General features: G+C 35.7%; 1 protein-coding gene across 5 annotated transcripts in view; it reads right to left on the reverse strand.

Moving 5' to 3' along the window:
• The window catches only part of LOC101900370 (cubilin), a 402,236-nt gene that overhangs the window by 238,747 nt on the left and 136,217 nt on the right, over positions 1 to 27,272 (reverse strand). For all 5 annotated transcript variants that reach the window (XR_009342385.1, XR_009342384.1, XM_059123377.1 and 2 more), the window contains exon 3: positions 14,429 to 14,492. The gene's annotated coding sequence lies outside the window, so the exon portion shown is untranslated. The remainder of the gene's footprint in view (positions 1 to 14,428; positions 14,493 to 27,272) is intronic.

The following is a 27,272-nucleotide window of genomic DNA, read 5'->3' on the forward strand; positions in this document are numbered from 1 at the left end:
GTACCTCCCCCACAAATGGTCAAAATTTTGAATAATTACAACTCTTATAAAATTTGATATAAGAGTCCGATTGTCTTCAAATTTCACACATCCCAATATTTATGTTAACCCAAGGTCTGATGTTAAGATGGAATATATCGGTCCATTCTTTCTGGTACCTCCCCCACAAATGGTCGAAATTTAAAAAATATATATATTTTTTTTGCACGGAAAGAGAAATTATAATCCGATTTTGCTCAAACTTTGCAAATCCTGATATTTACGTCAGTTCTAGGTCAGGTGCAAAAATGGATAATATCGGTTCACTCCATCAAGTACCTCCCCCACAAAAGGTCGAAATTTTGCATATCCATTAAGCTCTTAAAACACTAAATTAACATCCGATTCCATTCAGACTTGGCACATCTCAGAATTTTCATAAACGCAAGATCTTTTATAAAGATGGTAGAGATGGGACCATTCGTTCTGGTACCTCCCACACAAAGGATCTAAGTTTTGAATAATCAAAACGAGCAAAGAATCCGAAATAAACCTCCGGTTCTCTTCATATTACGCACGTCCCATTATTTCTACTAACTCAAGATCTGGTGTGAAGGTGGGATATATCGGTCCACTCCTTCTGGTACCCTCCCACAAAGGGACAACATTTTGAGTATTCATAAAGCTCATAAAACGCAAAATTAACATCCGATTCTATTCAGACTTGGATGGTGTAATGATGATTGTCTTCAAATTTCACATATCCCAATAATGTTATTAACCCATCATCCGGTGCCAAGATAGCATACATCGGTCCACTCCTTCTGGTACCTCCCCCATAAAGGGTCAAAATTTAGAGTATCCCTGAAGCTTGTAAAACGCAAAATTAACATCCGATCATATTCAGACTTGGAACTTCTCAATATTTTCATCAACACAAGATCTGTTATAAAGATGGTAGAGAACGGACCATTTTTTCTGGTATCTCCCTATGTGGTTTCAAATTGGTTTCAAAAACGCTCAAGGAATTCGAAAAAAGCATCCAAATTCATCCATCCATCTTCTCAAATTTCCCACATACAGACGTTATTTCTAACACAAGATCTGTGGTGAAAATGATATACATTTGCCAACTTATAACCGTCATAACTTGCGAAACAAGTCGGCGATTCTTTACAACTTGCTACATTTAAATATTTCTCTTAACCAGTATTCGGATATGAATATGTAATTTGTCGGAATTTATGATTTCGCATAAAATTGAATACGAATGTTCGGTTTTCTTCAACTTTTGCATATACCAATATATTTTATCTGTATTAGATAAAGTATGAAAATGGAAAACTTCGGTCCGCTATATCTGTTACCTGACGCATATTTCCATTTTCCGAAAATGTGCACATATCTCATATAAGTAGTACAAGAAGTAGTCGATATAGTCCAAATCTGTCACGGTTATATCTCAAGGCTGGGGGTATACATCTGTCGGCAAAACCGACTGATACTATTTTACTTGTTTTTCTACCAAATTTAGTCACTCATGCCGAATTTCATTGGAGTCGAACATATGTTTCGATAAGAAACCAGTTGGTTTCAATTTCCCTCCTCTTGAGGTGTGGACCCTTATGAGGCCGTTGGTCTACGTGTAAAAATCCATCAGTCATTATCTTATAAGACCAGCTGGTCTTCCATGTTTGGAGAAGCTGGTCTTTTTTTAAAATATCAAATTGTTTTTTTTTTTTTTTTGTAACCTCAGCCATGTGGAAACAGAGGGTATGGGATACTAATTTGTTTGAGGACATCTAGAGTCGATCTAGGGGTGGCCATCCATCTTGTAGGTGCGCACAACAATACTTGAAGGTAGTATGCAATTTGGTCCAAACTTGGTACATGGTAATATGATGGGAGATGGGCAATATCGGTCCACTCCAGCTGGTACCTTCCCCACAAAAAGGTTAAAATATTCACAGACTATTATTATTTGGCTGCATGGCAAGTTTTCATATTAACGTAATTTTCACTTCTTATATTTTCATATCATTTTGCTATCTTAGCTTGCTAAAGAGTTCATATTTAATAACTTTACGAGAAAGCCTCTCAACTTGCCCCTTATTGTTCCAAATGCGGCATGTTTAAAGTGGTGAAAGTAACACCTATTGGGAAATATTAACAGTAGAATGACCCACCACCTACCCTCATGCACTTCGGCATCCGAAAACAGTAAACGTTGAGGGTTTTCTAGATATTTATGCAATGCTCTCTCTCTCTCTCTCTCTCTCTCTCTCTCTCTGGTGGCTTGCAGGCGAAATGGCAGTTTGCTGGTATTGAGACAGGATAGTTTGTGTACACACTGCACCATGAACTGCGGAGTGAATTCATTTTTCACGGTTTTATTATTTTTTTGTTGTTGTTTGTCATGGCATGACTGCATTTTGCATTCACATTCGAAAACATAGAGAAATAAAAGCGGTGATCTGCATCCTGGTGAGATTTCTGAACAACATTGCTACCAAAACGCAACACCAACACCTTCACCATTACCACCACCAGCTAACTAGGCAACAAACGATGCCATTTGGCCAGGCAACAGCCCCAACAACGGCAACATCAAATGTTGATGATGGTGACGTTGATGGTGATGGGTGTTTTTCCTCATCTTTTTTTTCGGATGAAAAATTTAATTCTGACAAACTCCTGAATGTTACAAACGACCGCACTCACACACAGATAACACATGATTTACTGACCCATTTATGGTGCTGGGCAAGTGGAAAAGTGGAAAAAATTGCACTGAATTTTTTTTAGTTTTTGGTTTGTTCTATTTGTGGGCGAACAAAGATTGGATTTGTCCTACACCAGCACACGCACACACACCCACCGTGCAGTCATCATAGAAAATCTGATAAAAGTTTTTTTTTTTTTTTTTTTTTTTTTCAATTTACTTCATGGGTGCGTCCAGCTGTGACAATATTTGCCAATATTAGATATTTTATAAAATATTTGGAATGAGATTTTGCGATTTTGCTTTCATATTTTTTCACATTTTTGTATATTTTGAAGACAGTTCTAAGAAACAAATTTAAAATCGGCTAGATAAAGGTGTTGGAATTTTGATATTACCACATTACAAAATATGCCAAAATTCGGGCTCTAAGTAAGAGATTAGATTCCACGAAATCATTTCAACGTGCATTTTTTGTCGACTTTATGAAGAAAAAGTAAAAAAAAATAAGGTTGGGCGATGCTAAAATGTTCGTACCTGCCACCATCAGGAAAAGAAACTCGTATTACCACGATTCGGTATTTCAATTAGATATATGTGAATTTGTTACTATTCTGATATATTTTTGTATTCTGACACCAATTAAAAAGTATCAGTCAGTTTTGCCAACAGCAGTGAAATAACAGACTGACTGATCTGGAATCAACGCCCAAAAGAAAAGACTGGAGCTAGAATCTTGACATATTGCACGATGTAGGTTTGGTAGAGAAAAAAATTATCAAAAAAATTAGAAAACAATTAAAATATCATCAGTCGTTCTGGCCGACAGATGAATACCCCCAGATTCGACTCATGAACTCTTTAGGGGGAAGGTTCCGAAGCAGTTGGCCAATATTGGTATCTTATTATACCGATTTGTATCTGACCTAAGAGAGATACAAATGACAGATTTTGGGCCTGTACTCTATGTGAGATGTGTGCAAATTTTTGTAAAATGTGGAGATATGCGTGAAGTAACAGATATAGAGTAGTCATGTATAGGAGTTCTTGGAACCATCAATCAATTGTTAATTTTTTGTTTATTTGTTTTAGTGTTTAATTTTAAGTAAGTCTTTTAGGATTAAGGATATTATAATTAATTTAGAGTATTCATGTATATAAGTTTCTGGAACCGTCCATGGCCCTGTCGGCTAGGTATCTGTACAAATTGAAAATAAATAAAATAAATAAATAAAAAGTATAGCGGACCGAAGTATTCCATTTTCATACTTCATTTAATACAGATAAAACCAGTAAAGAAAGTCCTTAAGTCGGGCGGGGCCGATTTTATGATACCCTACACCACTTTGCTAATTTAGTTGAGCTGCACTTAATAATTAAAAGTTTTTATGGGAGAATTCAATCATACACGCTATGATTATAATTATAATTTAAAATTCAAAGGATTAAATATGCCAAAGTATTTGTATCTTTTAAATTCGGACCTGTATTGCCCATTTGGTGCACAATTAATTTGAAATCAGATAAAGATATATATGGGAACTATATCCAAATCTGAACCGATCTCGATAAAATTTGGCAAAGATATTTTTGGGCTGTATTTGATATATTTCCCTGAATATCGTTGTTACGGAGTACATATTACGGCTGTAGGTAACAAATACAACAAATCGGATGAACAATATATATGGGAGCTATAGCTATATCTAAACCAAATTTGGCATACTACCTTCTAGACTAAATTCTGTCGTATGTGCCAAATTCCATCCCATTTGGGCAAATATTAGACGTTCGGTGCACAATAAATGGTAAATCGGACGAAGTTATATATGGGAGCTATATCCAAATCTGAACCGATCTCGATAAAATTTAGCACAGGTATTTCTGAGCTGCATTTGATATATTTCCCCAAATATTGTTGTTGCAGAGTGCATATTACGGCTGCGGAGGACAAAAATAACAAATCGGATGAATAATATATATGGGAGCTATAGCTATATCTAAACCGATTTCGATCAAATTTGGAATACTTATTTTCAGGTCTAATTTGGTTGTATGTGCAAAATTTCATACTATTCGGGCTGATATAACACGTTTGGTGCACAATAAAAGGTAAATCGGACGAAGGTATATATGGGAGCTATATCTAAATTTTTACCGATTATCTCCAATTTCAATAGGGTTCGTGCTTGGGCCAAACAAATGTTGTTTGCAAAGTTTCATCTCAATCGGATAATAAATGCGCCCTGCATTTTGTTCACAAGAATACATGGACAGACGGACAGACGGACTGACATGCATAAATCAACTCAGAAAGTGATTCTATGCAGATCATCAAAAGGAACTATGGGTCTATCTCGTTTCCTTTTGCCTGTTACAAACAAATGCACAAAGACATAATACCCTGACCACCTTGTGGTGTAGGGTATAAATATTGGTATCTGCAAAATTTGATGGAAATCGAAAATTTATATTCAATTTTATGCGAAATCATATATTCCGATAAATTACATATTCATATCAGATCTCTAGTTAAGACAAATATTTAGATATATCAAGTTGTAAAGAATCACCGACTTGTTTCGCAAGTTATAGTTATCAGATATAAGTATTGGAAATTGCGACCCTTTCCAGGTGAGGTACCAGAGGGGGTTCGCAGATATATATCATCCACACAACAAATCTTCTGTTAGCAAAAATGTTTGTATGCATGAAATTCGAGGAGATGGGTGGATTTGGATGCTTATTTCATTTTCTTTAAGCGTTTTGTTTTTCAAAATCTTGAAGCCTAAGGGAGGGCGAGGTACAAGAATAAATGGCGCGATCTCTATCACCTTTATAACAGTTCTTGTGTTGATGGAAATATTGCCGAGTCTGAATGGAAGCGGATGTTAATTTTGCGTTTTGTGAGCTTCATGAATATTCAAAATATTCACCCTTTGTGGGGGGAGGTATCAGAAGGAGTGGACCGATATATCCCAACTTCACACCAGACCTTGCTTTAATATAAAATATGTTATATGTATATGTGTTATATTATATGTGATGTGTGTTATTTGAAAAGAACCGGATGTTTATTTCGGATTTTATTATGGTTTTGAGTATTCAAAATGTTAACCCTTTGTGGGGGAGGTACCCGAAGGCATGGATGGAAATATTGAGATTTGCCTAATCTGGAATGGAATCGGATATTAATTTGGCGCTTTATGAGCTTCATGAATATTCAAAATTTTTACCTTTGCGGTGGAGGTACCAGCAGGAGTGGACCGATGTATCTCATCTTTACACCAAACCTTGGGCTAACAAAAATGTTGGGGTATGTGTAATTTGAAGACAATCGGACTCTTACATCACATTTTATAAGAGTTATAATTATTCCAAATTTTGACCGTTTGTGTTGGAGGTACTTGATGGAGTGGACCGATATTGTCCATATTCGCACCTGACCTAGCACTGAAGGAAATATTAAAATTCGCAAAGTTGGAGCAAAATCGGATTATCCTTTCTCTTTCTGTGCAGTAATTTATTTTCTTTGAAAATATTGACATTTTGTGGGGGAGTAACCAGAAGGAGTGTACCGATACTGCCCATCTCCGAACTTGATCTAAGTTGGACAATAATATTACGATACCAAGTTTGAATCAGATTGGATACTCCCTTCGAGAGTTATCGTGCGCGCCAGCCAGATAGACAGACCGACGGACATCGCTAGATCGACTCCAAATGTCCTGAAACAGATTTTGTCCAAAGAGACCTAGGGTCTAAAACCGTTATTTCGAAACGGATTTGGTTCTGAAACGAATTTGGTCCAAAGAGACCTAGGGTCTAAAACTGTTATTTCGAAAACGAGCCTCGTTTTGGCCGTATCAAGGTGTATGGCTGAGGGTATAATAATTGCGCGTTTTCGACACATTGATACATATATTACATGAAGTTCGGCTTTAGCCCTAAAATGTGGTGTTTTTAATGTTTACGAATTTCGGGCATACAGATCGTAGAGTAATAAGACAATTTTGTATACTATAGACTTCATACGATCCCATTTAAATGGAGTTTGAAAAAAACACCAAAACTGTTCAAAAAACGTTCGACCCAAAAATAGTCAATTTATTGTTATCAGTAATATAGCAAACAAGTAAGCAAAGGCTACAGTCGACCGGGCCGACCGTTGAATACCCTACAACACTATAATAAACGATACAGTTTATATAGGCGAGATACTCGAAAGAATTCCACAAGATATTGTGACAAATAATAAAAGAAAACCATCAGGATTCGTTCTCTAATTTTCGAATAATAGCAACTTAAACTAATATAAATGGTCTTCCTAGATCTGGAACCAATATTTCCCAAAGACCTATAATCTCTCAGAAGTGGCAAAAAATTAACATTTATTATTGGTTTTTGACAGAAACGCATCCATATGAGATACAGCCATTTGACTATATTCTTCATCGAAATCAGAGTTAACGAAATAGTCAGAAGTACGTCGTTCCTGTATTTGTGAATTCTTCAAAAAGTCACTGGAATGGACATTTTCGTATTTTGTCTACAAAAGATGGCAAACTATTTCACACATTGAATATTTTTGGATGGCCATCCAAAACTGCTTGGCTTTTGCAATGTCCGGAAACCCCCATTCAAATGTGCCTGAGGATCGGGCGATAATTACGACCTGCTGACAATTTTGCAGTTTTTTGGTCCATTTTAACCCCTAAATATATGGCGATCATCTCCAAAAAGAGTAGGCTTCTATTCTGACCCTCATCTTATCCCCATGCAAAATTTCGTAAGGATCGGTCCATAAATGCGATCTGTATATGATATCCTGATATCCTAACTATTTAGTTTTGTTGGCTGTAGAAATATTACCAAATGTTTAATTCAAAATGAAAATATGCCAAAAATATGACAAAATTGAAAAAATATGAGAAAATGTTAGAAAATCAATATTTTCATCTTTAGAGAGATATTTTTATGCAATTCTTTAGACGTTTTTTTTTCCTGCCAAGAGGCCATTCTGAATTAATGAGAACTGTCGAAATCAGTTCAGCCGTTTTCGACATATATCTTCTTTGATAGACATATATATCGCACATATTTTGCTATATATCCGATTTGTTGGATCTTAACATCAATGTAAAGATCAGAAGTAACCTTGTCATGGCTTTGTGATTTCGTCGGGATTTAAAATATTCGCGGTTTAATGAAAAATTTTGATTTTTTTCAACACAAAAGATATGGTCTATTTTACCCGCTAAATATTATCCGATGACCACCCAAATTGGTAGGCTTCTTCCCCGCCCTAAACTCTAGCTACGTGTGAAATTCCGCGTCGATTGGTCTATAATTGCGACCTGTATAGCTACTGCAAAATCCGACATTTTTTCAGTATTTGGTCCATTTCAACCCCTTAACATTTGGCGATCATCTCCAAAAGAAATAGGCTTCTATTCTGACCCTAACCCCATCTTCGTGCAAAATTTCGTGCAAAAGGATCGGGCCATAATTGCGACCTGTAGCGTGATTAAAAATTAACATGGACAGACGGACATACATAGCTAGATCGACTCAGCTCGACGAGCTAGGAAGATCCATATATACTTTCCTATATGGGAAGCCAATATTTTGAGGTGTTACATAAATTCTGGCCCAATCAAACTTATAATACCCCCAACACATAGTGTTGTAGGGTATAAAAACACCAGACTGTTCAAAAAACTTTCGACCAAAAATAGTCCATTTATTGTTATCAGTAATACAGGGTTGCCCATATTCGACGGACCCATGACTCTTTGGGCCCATTCCAATCGACGAGGCTTGTCCGCAGGCAACATTCTTTGCGTCAATTGAATTTTGTACGGGAACAAATGCAAATCAATGCGAATAATCCGTTGTAAAGTGGACCGAGCCATGCCCAACTGCTGAGAACGGCGTTTTTGGGATGTTCTTGGGGACCTCTCAACACTGGCTCGTAAGGCTGCAATATTCTCGGCCGATCGCCTTGGTCGACTTTTATATGGCCTCTTCGGATTAGAAAGAGCCTTACCAGTATTGGTTCATGGTAAAAATCTGCGGTATGCCAAACGCGTTATGTCATTAAGCGATGTGACATCTCTGTCAAAAGTTATGGCGTTGCCAGATGGGTCCGTCGAATATGGCCAAAAACACCATATACCTAAAACGCGTGGATTCCAAGGAATCTTAAACCTAAAAGTTCAAAAAATTTCGAAGTGGGAGAATTGGTCTCCTCAATTTATTTTCATAATCTACTGAATCTTTTTTCTGTAATTTTGTTATGTTTTAAGCGTTATTATTTTCTTAATAAAGAGTTTTAATGTAACTCATGCTTATAAAATTTTCTGGGAAATTTTTCAAAGTCATTTCCCTGAAATAATTTTCTTAGTATTTCCTGCGACCGTTCATGAAATAAATGTCTTAACAACATCGCTTATTCATGGGGTATTTTCATCCAAATTTGGAATATCCTTAATCTATTTGCCTAGCCTGGATACAATGCCTCAAATGTAATTATCAACATTATTACAACCCTAATATCATGACCCAATTTGAGAGCGTTTTTATTCATTTTCTAAATAAATATTATGGTGGAGAACCGAGACAAAAGAGATTGGAGTTGAATACAGTCGACCCAGTGAATGAATGAGAGAAAATGCTTTGAACTGGTTTTTTGTGTGGCGTTTCGAAGGTTTTATTTGTTTGAGGTTTTTGTTTGTAGCCCAGATGAGATGAGCAGAACGGAGCATTTCGTTTCCCATTTTCCGTTTTTACCTCAACCTCAACCAATTGAAATTGCTTTACAATAGCTGCCTTTTTTCCCGCTTTCCTGATTTTTCTCGACATTCTCATTTGCTGCTAAATGCTTGTGCCACAAAGCACACACACGTACCAAACATAGACTGATTTGCAAAAACAAAAAAAAAAGGGATTTATAACTTAATTAAAGGATAATTAACAACAAAATCAAATTTCTTTTATTACAAACTATAGACTAATTAAAATTCGAGGATTTATGTGCAGAACAATACATTGGCTTTTATTGTCCGTTTTTCTTTGTCGCTTAACGATACCCGTACTTTCCTCTGTGTTCTTTTTTTCTCTGTGAATGTATTTTCCTATGTGTACTTTTTATCTCTGTGAATGTGAACTTCTTTTCTAACAATGCTAATTGATTTGAGAATGCAATAGAGAAGATGAAACAACATTTCCAAACGAAAAGTGCAAAACTTTAAAGTGAATTTCTACTTCGTTTAGTTTGCGTCATTGGGGAAGTTTGCAAAAGTTAAGTTATCTAGTTTTTGTTCGTGGTGCAAGCAATAGCCTTTCAGCTGTTAGGAAAAATGTCTTAAAAATTGTAACACAAAAAAGGGTATTTGTAGAAATTGAACGGTTTAGCGTTAAAATTGTAACATTGTGGACGCTGTCATCTGTTTAAATATGGAACTAATTTATAGGTAAATTTTAATATATATTTTCGACTAAGCAAAACGTATATAGGAAAGAGATTGGACCGTTTGGTTAAACTTTTCACAAGACCATAAAGTGGGTGAGGCCGTTATATAGGGGCCATAACAAAACGGGAACCTCTATAGACAATTTTTGTAATTTAAGGATTGTCATCTACCAAATCTTCTTAAATATCAAATTTGGAACAATTTCGTGGGTAAAGCTGGATTATCAAAATATCGAATATCGCTAGGTATCGTTATATGTGCGATATATGAAATCGTTCTGCCATGTTCTGCCACCTGAGCTAGAACCCATTACGAACTACAAATACCAAAATACCGTGGAAAATGTGGCAAAAATCATCAAAATACCGAATATCGAGAGGTACCGTTATATTGGGGCTATGCGCCAAAGCGTGGACCGAAATATCTCTTTTTCAATACCAACCATTTCAGACACAATATTAATAGTTCTGACAAATATTTAAATTCTACGTCAAATAATGTGGACATTTTCGTGATTTCAACAAAGAGACAGACGGGCACCGTTAAATCCACTTAGACTTTTATGCTGATTATGAATATACAGGGTGACAAAAAAAAACTGCAACAAAGTCAAATTTTTATATTTTTTTGTTCTTTTAAATTTTATTGAATGAAAGCAAAACATGTCGAAAATAACATCAAATTTTAGAATAAGTTTAGATTTGTTCGAATTGGTCACCTTTGGCTCGAATTATGGCCCTCAAACAGCCAATAAAACCGTCATACGCTGCCCGAATGTTGCTCTGCGGTATTTTTGCCCATTCGCGGCAAAGCGCTTGCTTGAGGAGATCGACACTTTCGAATTTTTTAGTGCCAACCTTGATTTCCAAAATACTTCAGACACAATAGTCCAACGGATTGGTATCCGGAGATTTTGGTGGCCATTGTGGGCTGGAAATGAAGCAAGGAACGTCATTTTGTAACCATTCTTGGGCGGCGCGTGCTGAGTGAGAATATTTTCGCGATAACATTCGGCAATTATTCTGATGCCACGGTCGATTATTACGAGTGGAGAGCGAACATCGGCTGTTATGGCGGCCCACTCCATTACAAACAATTAGCCATTAATTGCACAATAAACCTGAAATCGGATTAAAGATATATATGGAAGCTATATCCAAATCTGATCGGTTCAAGATAAAATTTGACAAAGGTATTTCCGAGCTCTATAAGATATCTGGTACCAACTATGACAATTGTGGGCTGCATATTACGAACGTAAGGGACTGAAAGACCAAATAGTCCAATAGTCCAACGGATTAGTAACGATAGCCGCTTTTGGGTTTCCAGCCAAATATAAAGAAATCACACTATCACGCTTGAATTCCATCACGAATAACTTTTTTTCTGGAAAATTCTCCCCAAATGCTTTTGTACGCTTGTAAACAATATAATGAGCTGTCACTGGGATAATTTTAACAGATGACGACTCGTCCGGCTTAGAAATGACTGAAGTCTGAAGTTGGTTGCAGTTTTTTCATCTCACCCTATATATACTTTATGGGGTCTCGACGCATATTTAGGGATGTTACAAATAGAGTGACAAATTTAATAAATCCTCCTTTTCAAGGTGGAGGGCATCAAAAATGGGCAATACGTGTTATAAAACAACGATTTTTGGTTTTTATATCCTCCACCATAGTTTGGAGGGTAATATACATTTTAGGACCAACAAGGTATAAAAATTCTTGAAGTAGATTGATAAAATGTTACTCAAATATTTATTATGTCTGCAAGGACTTTTGGTATTGAAAATGGGCCATGTAGATCCACGTTTTGGTATAGCCCCCATATAATGGTTCCTCCCTATTGTCTGTATTATGGTGATTTAAGCGACATTATTCATCGGAATTGTTTCAAATTTGGTATTTCAAGTTCGTAATGGTTCAGCCTATGACAGAAAATTGTCCGTGCAGGCCCACGTCTTCGTGTATCCCCCATATAACGGTACCTCCCGATATTCGGTATTTTGATTATTCCAGCGAAATTATTAACCGGAATAGTTTGAAATTTGGTATTTGAAGTTCGTAATAGATATTACAGCCTACGAATGAAAATTGTCTGTGCAGGTCCATGTCTTCTTCGAATAGCCCTCATATAATTGTACCTCCCGATATTAAATATTTTGATTATTTTAGCCACCTTATTCACAGGAATTGTTTCAAATTTGGTATTTGAACTTCGTAATAGATATTACATCCTATGAATGAAAATTGTCTGCGCAGGTCCACGTCTTCGTATAGCCTCTATATAATTGTACCTCCCGATATTCGGTATTTTGATGATTTTAGCGACATTACTCGCCGGAATTATCGGAATTCACCGGAAAATTTCGTATATGAAGTTTTTTAATGTATATTACAGCCTATGACAGAAAATTCTCTGTCCGGCTCTACGTCGTCGTATAGCCCTCATATAAATGTTCCTTCAGATATTTGATATTTTGATGATTTTAGCGACATTATTCACCGGAATTGTTTTAAATTTGGTATTTAAAGTTCGTAAAGAATAATACAGACTATGACAGAAGAAAAACCGGAATAGTTTGAAATTTGGTATTTGAAGTTCGTAATAGATACTACAGCCTATGACAGAAAATTGTCTGTGCAGGTCCACGTCTTCGTATAGCCTCCATATAATTATACCTCCCGATATTCGGTATATTTATGATTTTAGCGACATTACTCACCGGAATCGGATTACTCATCGAAGTCGGAATTCACCGAAAAATTCTGTGTATGAAGTTTTATAATGTATATTACAGCCTATGACAGAAAATTCTCTATTCGGTTCTACGTCGGCGTATAGCCCATATATAACTGTTCCTTCCGATATTCGATATTTCGATGATTTTAGCGACATTATTCACCGGAAATGTTTTAAATTTTGATATTTGAAGTTCGTAAAGGATACTACAGACTATGACAGAAAATTGTCTTTGCAGGTCCACTTCTTTGTATATCCCTCATACAAATGTACTTCCCGATATTCGGTATTTTGATGATTTCAGCGACATTATTAACCGGAGTAGTTTGAAGTGTTGTATTTGAATTTCATAATAGATACTACAGCCTATGACAGAAAATTGTCTGTGCAGGTCCACGTCTTCGTATAGCCTCCATATAATTGTACCTCCCGTTATTCGGGATTTTGATGATTTTAGCGAAATTACTCACCGGAATTGTCGGAATTCACCGGAAAATTGCGTATATGAAGTTTTATAATGTATATTACAGCCTATGACAGAAAATTCTCTGTCCGGCTCTACGTCGTCGTATAACCCTCATATAACTCTTCCTTTCGATATTCGATATTTCGATGATTTTAGCGACATTATTCACCGGAATTGTTTCAAATTTGGTATTTAAAGTTCGTAAAGAATACTACAGACTATGACAGAAAATTGTCTTTGCAGGTCCACTTCTTTGTATATCCCTCATACAACTGTACTTCCCGATATTCGGTATTTTGATGATTTCAGCGACATTTTTAGTTTGAAATTTGGTATATAAAGTTCGTAATATATACTACAGCCTATGACAGAAAATTGTATGTGCAGGACCAGGTCTTCGTATAGCCCCCATATAACGGTTCCTCCCGATATTAAATATTTTCATTATTCTAGCGATGTTATTCACATGAATTGTTTCAAATTTGGTATTTGGAGTTCGTAATGGATCCTACAGCATATGATGGAAAATTGTTTGTGCAGGTCTACGTTTTTGTATAGCCCCCATATAGTAGTATCTCCCTATATTCGGTATTTTATGGATTTTAGCTATTATTCACCAATTTTTTCTTCAAGTTTCGCATTTGAATATTCTAATGGCTTATGACAAAAGTTCTTTACGCAGGTCTACGTCGTCGTATAGACCCTAATATAGCGGCTACATTCGGTATTTTTAAGATTTGAAGAGAATTTTTAACGTATTTTATTTTTTTCAGAATTGCCAAATTCATTCCAAATGGTTGAGGATATTCAAAGTTCGGCCCAGCAGAACTTACTACTTTTTTACTTGTTTATAAAACAAATGTTTTTAATTAAGTTGTGTAATTTAATTTAATTTTTAGTAAAGAGCATAAAATGCATGAGTCAAGCATACTAGTATTTGTTTACATCTACTTACAACTGCCTTATTTTCATATATGATACACAACGCAAAATAAACATTTCCTTTTAAACAAATGCGTATGAAGTTTTAACATAACTTACCATATCGTCTGCATTACAACGTTTTTGGGTACAACACGTCCTAATCACGAAGATTATTCAGTTTCTGTAATGAAAAGAAGGCAGAATATTGAATTAGTTTTCTGTTGAATTTACCAGAACGAAAAAGAGGAGAAATAAAAATGCAAACAAAACTTTAGTTTCAGCAAAAAAAACCCTCAACTCAGTCAACGCCGTGTAAATACTTAGTTTTTAATTTGTAGTTTTCCTTGAGCTATGATAAGACGAAAAGCCAAGAATTTGGTTTCATATATTATGTGTGATACGCAAATACCGGGAAGTAAACGTTTTGCGCAGTAAAGAAAATGTGGTTCGTATGCGAATTTGATTGGCGGCTTTGTGGTCCGTGGTGTCACCAAAATCAAATGAATAGTTCAAAAGTTTTAGTTCTTTGAAAAATAATTGTTAACCATGGCAGTGAGAGATGTTGGCATGGCGTTGCAAATGAAAACAGAAAAATTGGTTTAAAACGAATAGTATGCTGTAATACTAAATTTATTTGTTCAAAAAGTATAGAAAAAACGCTGTATTATAAAATTTAAGCTAACAGCAAAATTTTTTCACCCCCCACAAAAAAAAAAAGAAAAAAACAAGTAAGCAAAGGCTACAGTCGAGCGGGGCCGACCGTTGAATACCCTACAACACTATAATAAATGATACAGTTTATATAGGCGAGATACTCGAAAGAATTCCACAAGATATTGTGACAAATAATAAAAGAAAACCATCAGGTTCCGTTCTCTAATTTTCGAATAATAGCAATATTGGTAATATTGGTAGATGTTGCACTTAAATGGTCTTCCTAGATCTGGAACCAATATTTCCCAAAGACCTATAATCTCTCAGAAGTGGCAAAAGATTAACATTTATTATTGGTTTTTGACTGAAACGCATCTATATGAGATACAGCCATTTGACTATATTCTTCCACGAAATCAGCGTTAACGAAATAGTCAGAAGTGCGTCTTTCCTGTATTTGTGAATTCTGCAAAAAGTCACTGGAATGGACCTTTTCGTATTTTGTCTAAAAAAGTTGGCAAACTATTTCACACATTGAATATTTTTGGATGGCCATCCAAAACTGCTTGGCTTTTGCAATGTCCGGTAACCCCCATTCAAATGTGCCTGAGGATCGGGCGATAATTACGACCTGCTGACAATTTTGCAGTTTTTTGGTCCATTTCAACCCCAAAATATATGGAGATCATCTCCAAAAAGAGTAGGCTTCTATTCTGACCCTCATCTTATACCCATGCAAAATTTCGTACAGATCGGGCCATAAATGCGATCTGTATATGATATCCTGATATCCTAACTACTTAGTTTTGTTAGCTGTAGAAATATTACCAAATGTTTAATTCAAAATGAAAATATGCCAAAAATATGACAAAAATTGAAAAAATATGAGAAAATGTTACAAAATCAATATTTTCATCTTTAGAGAGATATTTTTATTCGATTTTTTAGACGTTTTTTCTTTCCTGCCAAGAGGCCATTCTGAATTAATGAGAACTGTCGAAATCAGTTCAGCCGTTCTCGACATATAAGAGATCTTTCAAGCATATCTTCTTTGATAGACATATATATCGCACATATTTTGCTATATATCCGATTTGTTGGATGTTAACATCAATGTAAAGGTCAGAAGTAACCTTGTCATGGCTTCGTGATTTCGCCGTGATTTAAAATATTCGCGGTTAAATGAAAAATGTTGAATTTTTTCAACACAAAATATATCTATTTTACCCGCTAAATATTATCCGATGACCACCCTAATTGGCAGGCTTCTTCCCCGCCCTAAACTCTAGCTACATGCGAAATTCCGCGTCGATTGGTCTATAATTGCGATCTGTATAGCTACTGCAAAATCCGATATTTTTTCAGTATTTGGTCCATTTCGACCCCTAAATATTATGCGATCATCTCCAAAAGAAATATGGTTCTATTCTGACCCTAGTCCCATTTTAAATTTCGTGAAGATCGGACCATAATTGCGACCTGTAGAGTGATTACAAATTAACATGGACAGACGGACAGACGGACGGACGGACATACATAGCTAGATCGGCTCAGCTCGGCGAGCTAGGAAGATTCATATGTACTTTCCTATGTGGGAAACCAATATTTCGAGGTGTTACATAAATTCTGGCCCAATCAAACTTATAATACCCCCAACACATAGTGTTGTAGGGTATAAAAAATGTAGTATTAAATATGTAAAGGACATTTGTAAAAAACGTAAGAAAATTATATCAAACTAATAACAAAAAAAAAATATCGAATACAATTTTCCTAAAACTACTATATCTAAGCTAAGCTAAATGCAAAAAGGCTTAACTAAAAAAACATAATTGCGTGGAAGAAGCAAAAAACTTTTTTTAAATGAAAACTATTAACATGTCCAATGATGTTTTTTTATACACTGACAGATTTATTCCTAAATAAAAAAATAATTTTTTTCATTATTTGAAGATTTATGTTATATACGTCTTTTTGACTTCTGCTTTTGTGAAACACAAAAAGGCGTATCTACAATAAATACGTTTAAGAATAATGATAAGGTCCCGTGTCATATCTACCGTATTACAATTATGGTGAATATGACAGCGTTTTTTTTTCGGTCATGACCCCCATAATGGAATGGATATTATGTCCAAGAAAAAATCGGTCATAATCCCCAGAAAGTAGAGGGCATAGTCCCCATCATAGTCGATATGTCCAAAACGAATGCGGATATAAACGGGTGTGCGAAAAAATTGAGATTTTCTCCCCGTGGGGATTATGTCCGTTGTGGATTCGGACCTGCATAGGCAACTTCTGTCATAAACCATTACAATACTGAAATGCGAAACTTGAAAAAAAATCGGTGAATAATGCAGCTAAAATAATCAAAATACCGAATATAGGGCGGTACCATTATATGGGGCTATACCAAAATGTGGACCTGCACAGACAATTTTCTGTCACGACCTGTAGTATCCATTACGAACTTCAAACACAAAAATTTGAAACAATTCCGGTGAATAGTGTCACTAAAATCATCCAAATACCGAATATCGGGAGTTATCGTTATATGAGAGCTATACGAGGACGTGGACCTGCAAAGACAATTTTCTGTCATATGCTGTAGTATCTATTACGAACTTCAAATACCAAATTTGAAAGAATTCCGGTGAATAATTTCGCTTAAATCGGCAAAATACCCAAAATAGGGATGTATCATTATATGGTGGCTATACCAAAACGTGGATCTACATGGCCCATTTTCAATACCAAAAGTCCTGCATACCTCATTTCGTTCGGTAGCTAGAGTGATTTCCAAAGACGGACAGACGGACGGACACCGCTATCCTGCACTACATCAGAAGTATTAAATATTTAGTACATTTTGATACATTTCGTACCCTCTGAGTACGAATTTCCTATAACCCAGCATTATCACACGCCAACGCACCAATACTGACCCTCGTGCAAAATTTTAAGATTCTATTGTCAACTGTTTTGTCTGGGCGATGATTTTAGGTCAGTCAGCCAATCAGTTATTTCAAGACTCTTTTTTGTACCCTTCACCATACATAGTATGGAGGTTATATTAAGTTCGACATTCTGTTTGTAACTCATCGAAATAATAATTTTAGACCCAACAAAGTATATATATCCTTGATCGCAAAATTCTAAGACGATTTAGCTCTGCCCGTTCGTTCGTCCGTCTGTCCATCTGTTGTAATCACGCTAGAGTCAAAAGCAATTAAGATAGGAAGCTAGATGCAGAGATCAGTTTTTTGTATGCAGTCAGGTCAAGTTCGAAGACGGGCTATATCGGTCCAAGATATCGTATAGCCCCCATATAACTATACCTCCCGATATTCGATATTTTGATGATTTTAGCCACATTTTTTAATGGAATAGTCTGAAATGGTACACAAGGAGTTCTCTGTGAGTACGTTACCTCCTTGAAAGAGAATTGTCTACATAGCTCCACGATATCGTATAGTCCCCATATAACTGTACCTCCCGATATTCGGTATTTTCATAATTTTAACCACATTTTTCAATCAAGAATTGGCTTAAAATGCCACAAGGAGTTCCTTCTGAGTACTTAACCCCCTGAAGGAGAATTGTCTATATAGGTCCACGATATCGTATAGCCCCCATACAATGTTGCCCCCGATATTGGGTATTTTGATGATTTTATCAACATTTTTTCAAGGTAATAGTCTGAAAATCCACATACGGAGTTCTCTGTGAGTACTTTACTCCCTGAAAGAGATTTGTCTATATAGGTATACGTTTTTGCATAACACTCATATAACGCTACCCCCAGATGTTCGGTATTTCCAGCAACCTTCTTCACCGAAATTGCCTCAAATTTCGTCTTCGTATAGCCCCTATATAAAGTTTGAAATTTTTCAAGTTCCTAAGTTCGCCCTGTCGAACTTAGCTGTTTTTACCCTACACCACAAGATGGTCAGGGTATTATGTCTTTGTGCATTTGTTTGTAACAGGCAAAAGGAAACGAGATAGACCCATAGTTCCATAGTTGATCTGCATAGAAGCACATTCTGAGTCGATTTATGCATGTCCGTCTGTCCGTCCGTCTATCCATGTGTTTTTGTAAACAAAATACAGGTCGCATTTATTGCCCAATCCAGATGAAATTTTGCACAGATCATTTGTTTGGCCCAACGACGAACCCTATTGAAATTGGAGATAATCGGTCAAAATTTAGATATAGCTCCCATATACATCTTCGTCCGATTTGCTTTTTATTGTGCACCAAACGTATAATATCAGCCCGAATTGTATGAAATTTTGCACATAAAACCAAATTAGGCCTGAAAATAAGTATGCCAAATTTTATCGAAATCGGTTCAGATATAGCTATAGCTCCCATATATATTGTTCATCCGATTTGTTATTTTTGTCCTCCGCAGCCGTAATATGAACTCTATAACAACAATATTTGGGGAAATATATCAAATACAGCCTAGAAATAAATGTGCCAAATTTTATCGATATCGGTTCAGATTTGGATATAGCTCCCATGTATACCTTCGTCCTAGCTACCTTATATTGTGCACCAAACGTCTAATATTTGTCCAAATGGGATGGAATTTGGAACTTAGGACCGAATTTAGTCTAGAAGCTAGTATGTCAAATTTGGTGAAGATCGGTTCAGATAGAGCCATAGCTCCTATATATACTGTTCATCCGATTTGTTATATTACCACAGCCGTAATATGCACTCCGTAACAACGATATTCAGGGAAATATATCAACTGAAGCTCAGAAATATCTTTGCCAAATTTTATCGAGATCGGTTCCGATTTGGATATAGCTCCCATATATATCTTTACCCGATTTCAAATTAATTGTGCACCAAATGGGTAATACAAGTCCGAATTTAAAAGATACAAATACTTCGGCATAACTTTAAATTATAATTATAATCATAGCGCGTATGATTGAATTCTCCCATAAAAACTTTTAATTGTTATGCGGAGCTCTACTAAATTAGCAAAGTGGTGTAGGGTATCATAAAGTCGGCCCCGCCCGACTTTAAGACTTTCTTTACTGGTTTTTAGTTATTTTATATTAACAATCATAGTTGTAACACAAGGCGAAATTATTCACCAGTTCTCTTCAAACTTCACACATGGCAATATTTATACCAACATTCGATTTAATGTAAATTTGGAATATTTATGTCCCATTTTTTAATACTTCCTAAAAAAAGGAAATATATAAAAGTGGTTTATTGCTGAGTCTATGTATCTGCGGTAACATCAAAAGAAAATAATTTCTTAATATTTTATATACTTTGCCTGAAAAAAATCCCCGTACTGGGTCAGCTATGAAGGTGTTTGTCATTGACAGTAATCATGGACCTAACAGCAGTTGAGTAATAAATCTGAATGTCAATGCAGCGTAGCCAACTTCCCTTTGGAACTACAAATGATATACAATTTTACAGATTACATTTTTTTTTGGTCTCAAACCCCATCCCATTGGTACTATATTACGTATCTCAACTTAATGCACATCACTTCCTTGCCGCAGGCTAACATAAGTTCATAGCTACGTATGTATGTGTGAGTGTGTGTGTATGTGTGTGTTTGTGTTAGGGTGCAGTTTCACCATAGCATTGATAAATCTTTAACCATAATTTTTGCCAGCCAACCAACCATCCAACGACAGCAAACATGCTGAGCTTGAATATTTGCAGTTCGGCGTAGAGGAGGAGCAGGCCAAACACTGCTGTTCCCCAATGGCTGTTTTAGAAGAATATCAACCAGCAACAGCAACAACAACAACGAAAAATGTTAATGTCAAAAGTTGTGAGTTAAGTTGCTGTCGTTGTTCTTGTCATACTTCCTCCGCTTTTTAGCTGAAATGTTGAATGCAGCTTTTGTGTCCTTAAGCTGTTGCCAAACTTAGCGTTTTGGGGGGATCGTTTTTTTTTTTTTGTCAGTGTGTGTGTACTTTGCCCCCACGCAAGGGTAAACAACCCAAGTTTATCACAAGAAAATTGTGCATTTGGTGGATTGCTATAGGAATTTTTTCTCATTGGTAAACGTGTGGTGGGGCCGGTGGTGCTGGAAATGATAGAAATGCATTTTCGAAAAAATACACCAAGTTAAGGAATGATGTTGAAAAAAAAAAAAACGAACACACCAAGTAACAAACTAACCGTGTCAACGTCTTTACTTAAAGCACACTAAGCGGAAATTGTTGTTTAAGAAAGTTTTTTTATTTTTTCATTCACTTTTTTATCGTAAATACAATTTTGTTATGAAAGAGTTCCTTTTGTGAGAAGGTATTCTAAGAAATACATTTTTGAAATGCAAAGAAAAACTAATATTTTGTATTCCAGGCAAAGTACAGTAAAGAATACTTAAATTTGTACTTAGGATTGAAGTTCAAACTGAGAAACCAATGGAGGTCAGTGATGCCTCTGTTTGAACAAAGTTTCGTCAGACTATATTATTGGGACTCTGTAGGTAAGCTAAGGTAAGAAAATGTTTTCCATTTTGAACTTAAAATACATTTCATAGAATTACGTTGAAATTTGTAGCAAATATTAGCTTCATTGCATTCAAAGACAACCGTACTGAAAATAATTCTCATTTAATTCGTGTGACTACCAAAAAATATATTTTCCTTTATCAACCGAGGGTCGTCGATCAATAGCCGACAGAGTACGAATTCAATCATACACGCTATGATTATAACAATAATTTAAAGTTCAAAGGACTAAATATGTCGAAGCATTTGTATCTTTTAAATTCGGACTTGTATTGCAAATTTGGTACACAACTAATTTGAAAAGATAAAATATATATGAGATAAAGATATATATGGGAGCAATATCCAAATCGGAACCGATCTCTATAAAATTTGGCAAAGGTATTTCTGAGCTGTATTTGATATATATTTTCCTGAATATCGTTGTTATGGAGTGCATATTACGGCTGTGGGTAACAAATATAACAAATCGCATGAATAATATATATGGAAGCTATAGCTAAATCTGAACCGATCTTCACCAAATTTGACATACTACCTTCTAGACTCAATTCGGTCGTAAGTGCCAAATTCCATCCCATTTGGACAAATATTAGACGTTTGGTGCACAATCAAATGTAAATCGGACGAAGTTATATATGGGAGCTATATCAAAATCTGAACCGATCTCGATACAATTTAGCAAATGTATTTCTGAGCTGTATTTGATAAATTTCCCCAAATATTGTTGTTACAGAGTGCATATTACGGCTGCGGAGGACAAAAATAATAAATCGGATGAACAATATATATGGGAGCTATAGCTATATCTGAACCGATTTCGATCAAATTTGGCATACTTATTTTCAGGCCTAATTTGGGTGTATATGCAAAATTCCATACAATTCGGGCTGATAATACACGATTGGTGCACAATAAAGGGCAAATCGGACGAAGATATATATGGGAGCTATATCTAAATTTTGACCGATTATCTCCAATTTCAATAGGGTTCGTCCTTGGGCCAAACAAAAGATCTTTGCAAAATTTCATCTGGATCGGGTAATAAATACGACCTGTACTTTGTTTACAAAAATACATGGACAGACGGACGGACGGACATGCATAAATCGACTCAGAATGTGATTCTATGCAGATCATCAAAAGGAACTGTGGGTCTATCTCGTTTCCTTCTGCCTGTTACAAACAAATGCACAAAGACATAATACCCTGACCACATTGTGGTGCAGGGTATAAAAAGAGTGGGTACTAGAAGAGTGGACCGATATATCCCATTCTAATATCAGCAAAAATATTGATATAACGAAGTTTTGAGGAAATCGGACATCATTATTTACAACTTTGGAATAGCACGCGAACAAATCGCAGGTATTGCCTATCTTCGCAATTGACATATTCGCGGATACCAATGACATGATCGGATACCCATTCCACTCTTTATAAGGTATACTAATGTTTAGGACATATTTACCAAGGGGAGTGGTCAATATATTCTAAGTTGTCACTCAGTGTCGTTCACAGAAACCATAATAAGGGGCATATCTGGTAAAAACACTGAAGTTTCCTTGCAAAAATTCAACGAATAGTTACCATTTCAAAATGAGATCGGGTCTACTACCTTTTTGAGTACGACGGCACTTTCTAGCACATCGATTTAGCGACGTTCGTCCGTCTGTGGAAATCACTCTAGCTTCTGAACGAAATGATGTAGGTTGATAAAATTATACTCAAATGCATATTATGTCTGCCGGACTTTTGGTATTGCAAATGGGCCATATAGGTCCACCGTTTGGTATAGCCCCCATATAATGGTACCTCCATATTTTCGGTATTTTGGTGATTTAAGCGACATTTTTCATCGAAATTGTTTCAATTTTGGTATTTGAAGTTCGTAAAGGATACTGCAGACTATGACAGAAAATTGTCTGTGCAGGTTCACTTCGTATAGTCCCCATATAACAGTACCTCCCGATATTTGGTATTTTGATGATTTTAGCGACATTATTCACCGGAATTGTTTCAAATTTGGTATTTGAAGTTCGTAATAGATACTACAGCCTATGATAGAAAATTGTCTGTGCAGGTCCATGTCTTCTTCGTATACCCTCATATAACGGTTCCTCCCGATATTAAATATTTTGATTATTTTAGCGACATTATTCACAGGAATTGTTTCAAATTTGGTATTTGAAGTTCGTAATGGATCCTACAGTCTATGATAGAAAATTGTCTGTGCAGGTCCATGTCTTCTTCGTATAGCCCTCATATAACGGTTCCTCCCGATATTCGGTATTTTGATGATTTTAGCGACATTATTAACCGGAATAGTTTGAAATTTGGTTTTTGAAGTTCGTAGTGGATCCTACAGCCTATGATAGAAAATTGTCTGTGCAGGTCTACGTTTTTGTATAGCCCCCATATAGTAGTATCTCTCTATATTCAGTATTTTGATGATTTTAGCGACATTATTCATCGGAATTGTTTCAAATTTGGTATTTGAAGTTCGTAATAAATTCTATAGCCTATGACAGAAAAGTGTATGTACAGGTCCTAGTTTTGGTACCTTCCGATATTCGTTACCTCCCGATATTCTGTATTTTGATGATTTTAGGTGCACTACTCACCGATTTTTTTCAAGTTTCGCATTTGAATATTGTTATTTTATTGTTATTTTTTTGAAAAATTGCCAAATTCGTTCCAAATGGTGGAGGGTATTAAATGTTTGGCCCGGTCGAACTTACAGCTTTTTTGCTTGTTTTTATATTTAACGAGGTCCTGAAGCGATATTTAGATATGTACTAAACAGAGTGGTAGATCTAGTAACTGTTCATCTCATGGCAGAGGATAAACAAATTTAAATTAGTTTAATGTCGCAGTTCTTTATATTACATTTTAATACTTGATACCGACAGTCGACTATAATTCCATTAGAATTCTCTCAAAATACAATGCATCATTAACTCTGTTTCTTGAACTGGAGGAAAAAGAAGAAAAATATTTAGGAAAACTACTTTAATGGGTAATATTTTTTAAGACTCACTCCGCCCAATCCTCCGCCCCAAAGCTAAAAAACAACTTAATTTCACATGCATAAATAAAAAAACTAATACACATACATAGATACAAATGTACGCAAACACAAATGTACATAGACAATATGGTACATACTCTCTGCATGTCATATTCATTTTCTTATTTACATACCATAGCAGTATATGTGTGTTTGTGAGTGTGGAAACCGGAGCGAGTTGGTTGAACAGGAAAACTTTATCATTTGAACGACATTTTTTCTCCTTCTGTGTGTGTTTTTTTTTTTTTAATTTTCTTTTCATGTCATCCCTTTCAATTTCACCTCTTTAATACTATTTTCTTCTTTTCCATCTTATCCACTTGGGAGAGTTCAGCCCGTAAAGTGGAAGAGTCAACGATATGAGAAGGAAATTACAAAAACATAAATTAGAATATTCCTTTTTGGTTTTTGTAAATGATTTATGGTGGTGGCGATTCGGTGTCAAAGGCGTTTTCGCCAAACATATATATGTGTGGAGGGATGAAGTAGTTGTGGGTGTCTCAAAAGGGTTACGATGGGTATCTTTTATAAGTTTTTTTGCTGTTATTGTCTTAAATGTGTGGGCGTTTTACTATTTATAACTAACACCATTATGTTGTATAGAAGACTCTTTTAGACTCTGGGTTGTGGGGGAGAAATGATAAATCTTTCTTTACTGTTCTTAACCTCTCTCTCTGTCTCTCTCAATCAAAAGATGCTTTGAAACAATTTAAATTAGTTGAAATACATGATTTAATTTTAATTTACAGACAATGTGATATAATGGATGAATTCGAAGTAATTCGTCCCTGGGGTTTGAAAATACAGTGGAAAAGAAAAAAAAAATAGGACCAATTAAAAGACTTAGATTTGGTCAATGTTTTTGGAGTCGGATTTAAAATGGAGAAAAAATTATAAATTATGACAAGGATGGATTTCTTTCACCTGTCTTAAGCGAGATAGAATTATAACAAAGTATGTTACAAACTCCGCTTCCTACAAAGCACATGATTTTTATACCCTCCACCATAGTATGTAGGGTATATTAAGTTTGTTATTCCGCTTGTAACTCGCCGAATTATATATTTTAGACGCCACAAAGTATATATATTCTTGATCAGCATAAAATTCGATGTCGATGGAAATCACTCTAGCTTCCGTATTTCACTCAAATGTATATTATGTCCGCAGAACTCTTGGTATTGAAAATGGGCCATATAGGTACACGTTTTGGTATAGCCCTCATATAATGGTAACTCCCTATTTCCGGTGTTTTGGTGATTGTCCTTACAGATCCACGTCTTCGCATAGTCCTCATATAACGGTACCTTCCGATAGTCGGTACTTTGATGATTTTAGCTACATTATTCACCGGAATTGTGGAACTTTTCCCCGTCAAAAATAAAATTTATTGTATAAAAATTATTATTCACCGGAATAGTTTCGAATTTGGTTATGGATACTACAGTCTAAGACAACAAATTGCCTTTGCAGGCCCACGTCTCCGCATAGGCCCCATACGACGGTACCTCTCTATATTCGGTATTTTGATGATTTTAGCTACATTATTCACCGGAATTGTGGAACTTTTCCCCGTCAAAAATAAAATTTATTGTATAAAAATTATTATTTTTATCACCAAAAGAGTATCTTTGGTCCTTTATTCAAAATACAGGGTTGCCCATATTCGACGGACCCATGTTTTTTTTTTTTTTGCCCATTCCAATCGACGAGGCTTGTCCGCAGGCGACATTCTTTGCGTCAATTGAATTTTGTACGGGAACAAATGCAAATCAATGCGAATAATCCGTTGTGAAGTGGACCGAGCCATGCCCAACTGCTGAGAACGGCGTTTTTGGGATGTTCTTGGGGACCTCTGAACACTGACTCGTACGGCAGCGATATTCTCGGCCGATCGCCTTCGTCGACTTTTATATGGCCTTTTCGGATTCGAAAGAGCCTTACCAGTCGAAAATTTTTCGTATAAACGCTTAATGGTGTTCTTAGATGGCGCACTTCTCATATTTTTTAATGTTTTAAAAGCACGTTGAGTTTTCACAATTGACTTCTTCTGTTGAATGTAAATTTCAACTATTTCAGAGCGCTCGCGTAGCGTGTATTGGTTCATGGTAAAAATCTGCTTGGACTGACGCTTCAAACGCGGTATGTCATTAAGCGATGTGACATCTCTGCCAAAAGTTATGGCGTTGCCAGATGGGTTCGTCGAATATGGGCAGCCCTGTATGATTAAAAGCTCCCTCTCAAATCAATTCAAGTTTCTATTCTGGGAACCATATTGGAAATCTATGAGCCGATTTTATTTCCTAAAAAGTTTGTTCACTTTATTTAGTCTACAAATCGTTGTGATAAACTTTCCAAACTACTATGGAATAACTTATTGTGCAAAATCTGCCCTTGCTGTCATTCCCAATTAATCTGAAATAATATTTTAAACTTCCAGCAATATAATTTGCCTTGGATTAATGTCAAAAATCATATGACACATTCATCAATAAACGATATCTTAATTCCGTCAGTAGCTGAAATCCGGCGTACTTCCTCTCCAAGATGCCATGATCTCTTTATATTCATTAAAATTGATACCATTGCTAAGTCCTATTAATTGCCCTCTCTCTCTCTTTCTCTCACACTACTTAAATGTTATTTCAATTATAAAGTTTAACACGCCAAACTTCAATTTAATAATCCTAACGGATTATTCTAAACCACTTTAAGATAAATTGACTTTCC

This window comes from Musca domestica, unplaced genomic scaffold (assembly GCF_030504385.1).
Source record: "Musca domestica strain aabys unplaced genomic scaffold, Musca_domestica.polishedcontigs.V.1.1 1, whole genome shotgun sequence".
NCBI lineage: Eukaryota > Metazoa > Arthropoda > Insecta > Diptera > Muscidae > Musca > Musca domestica.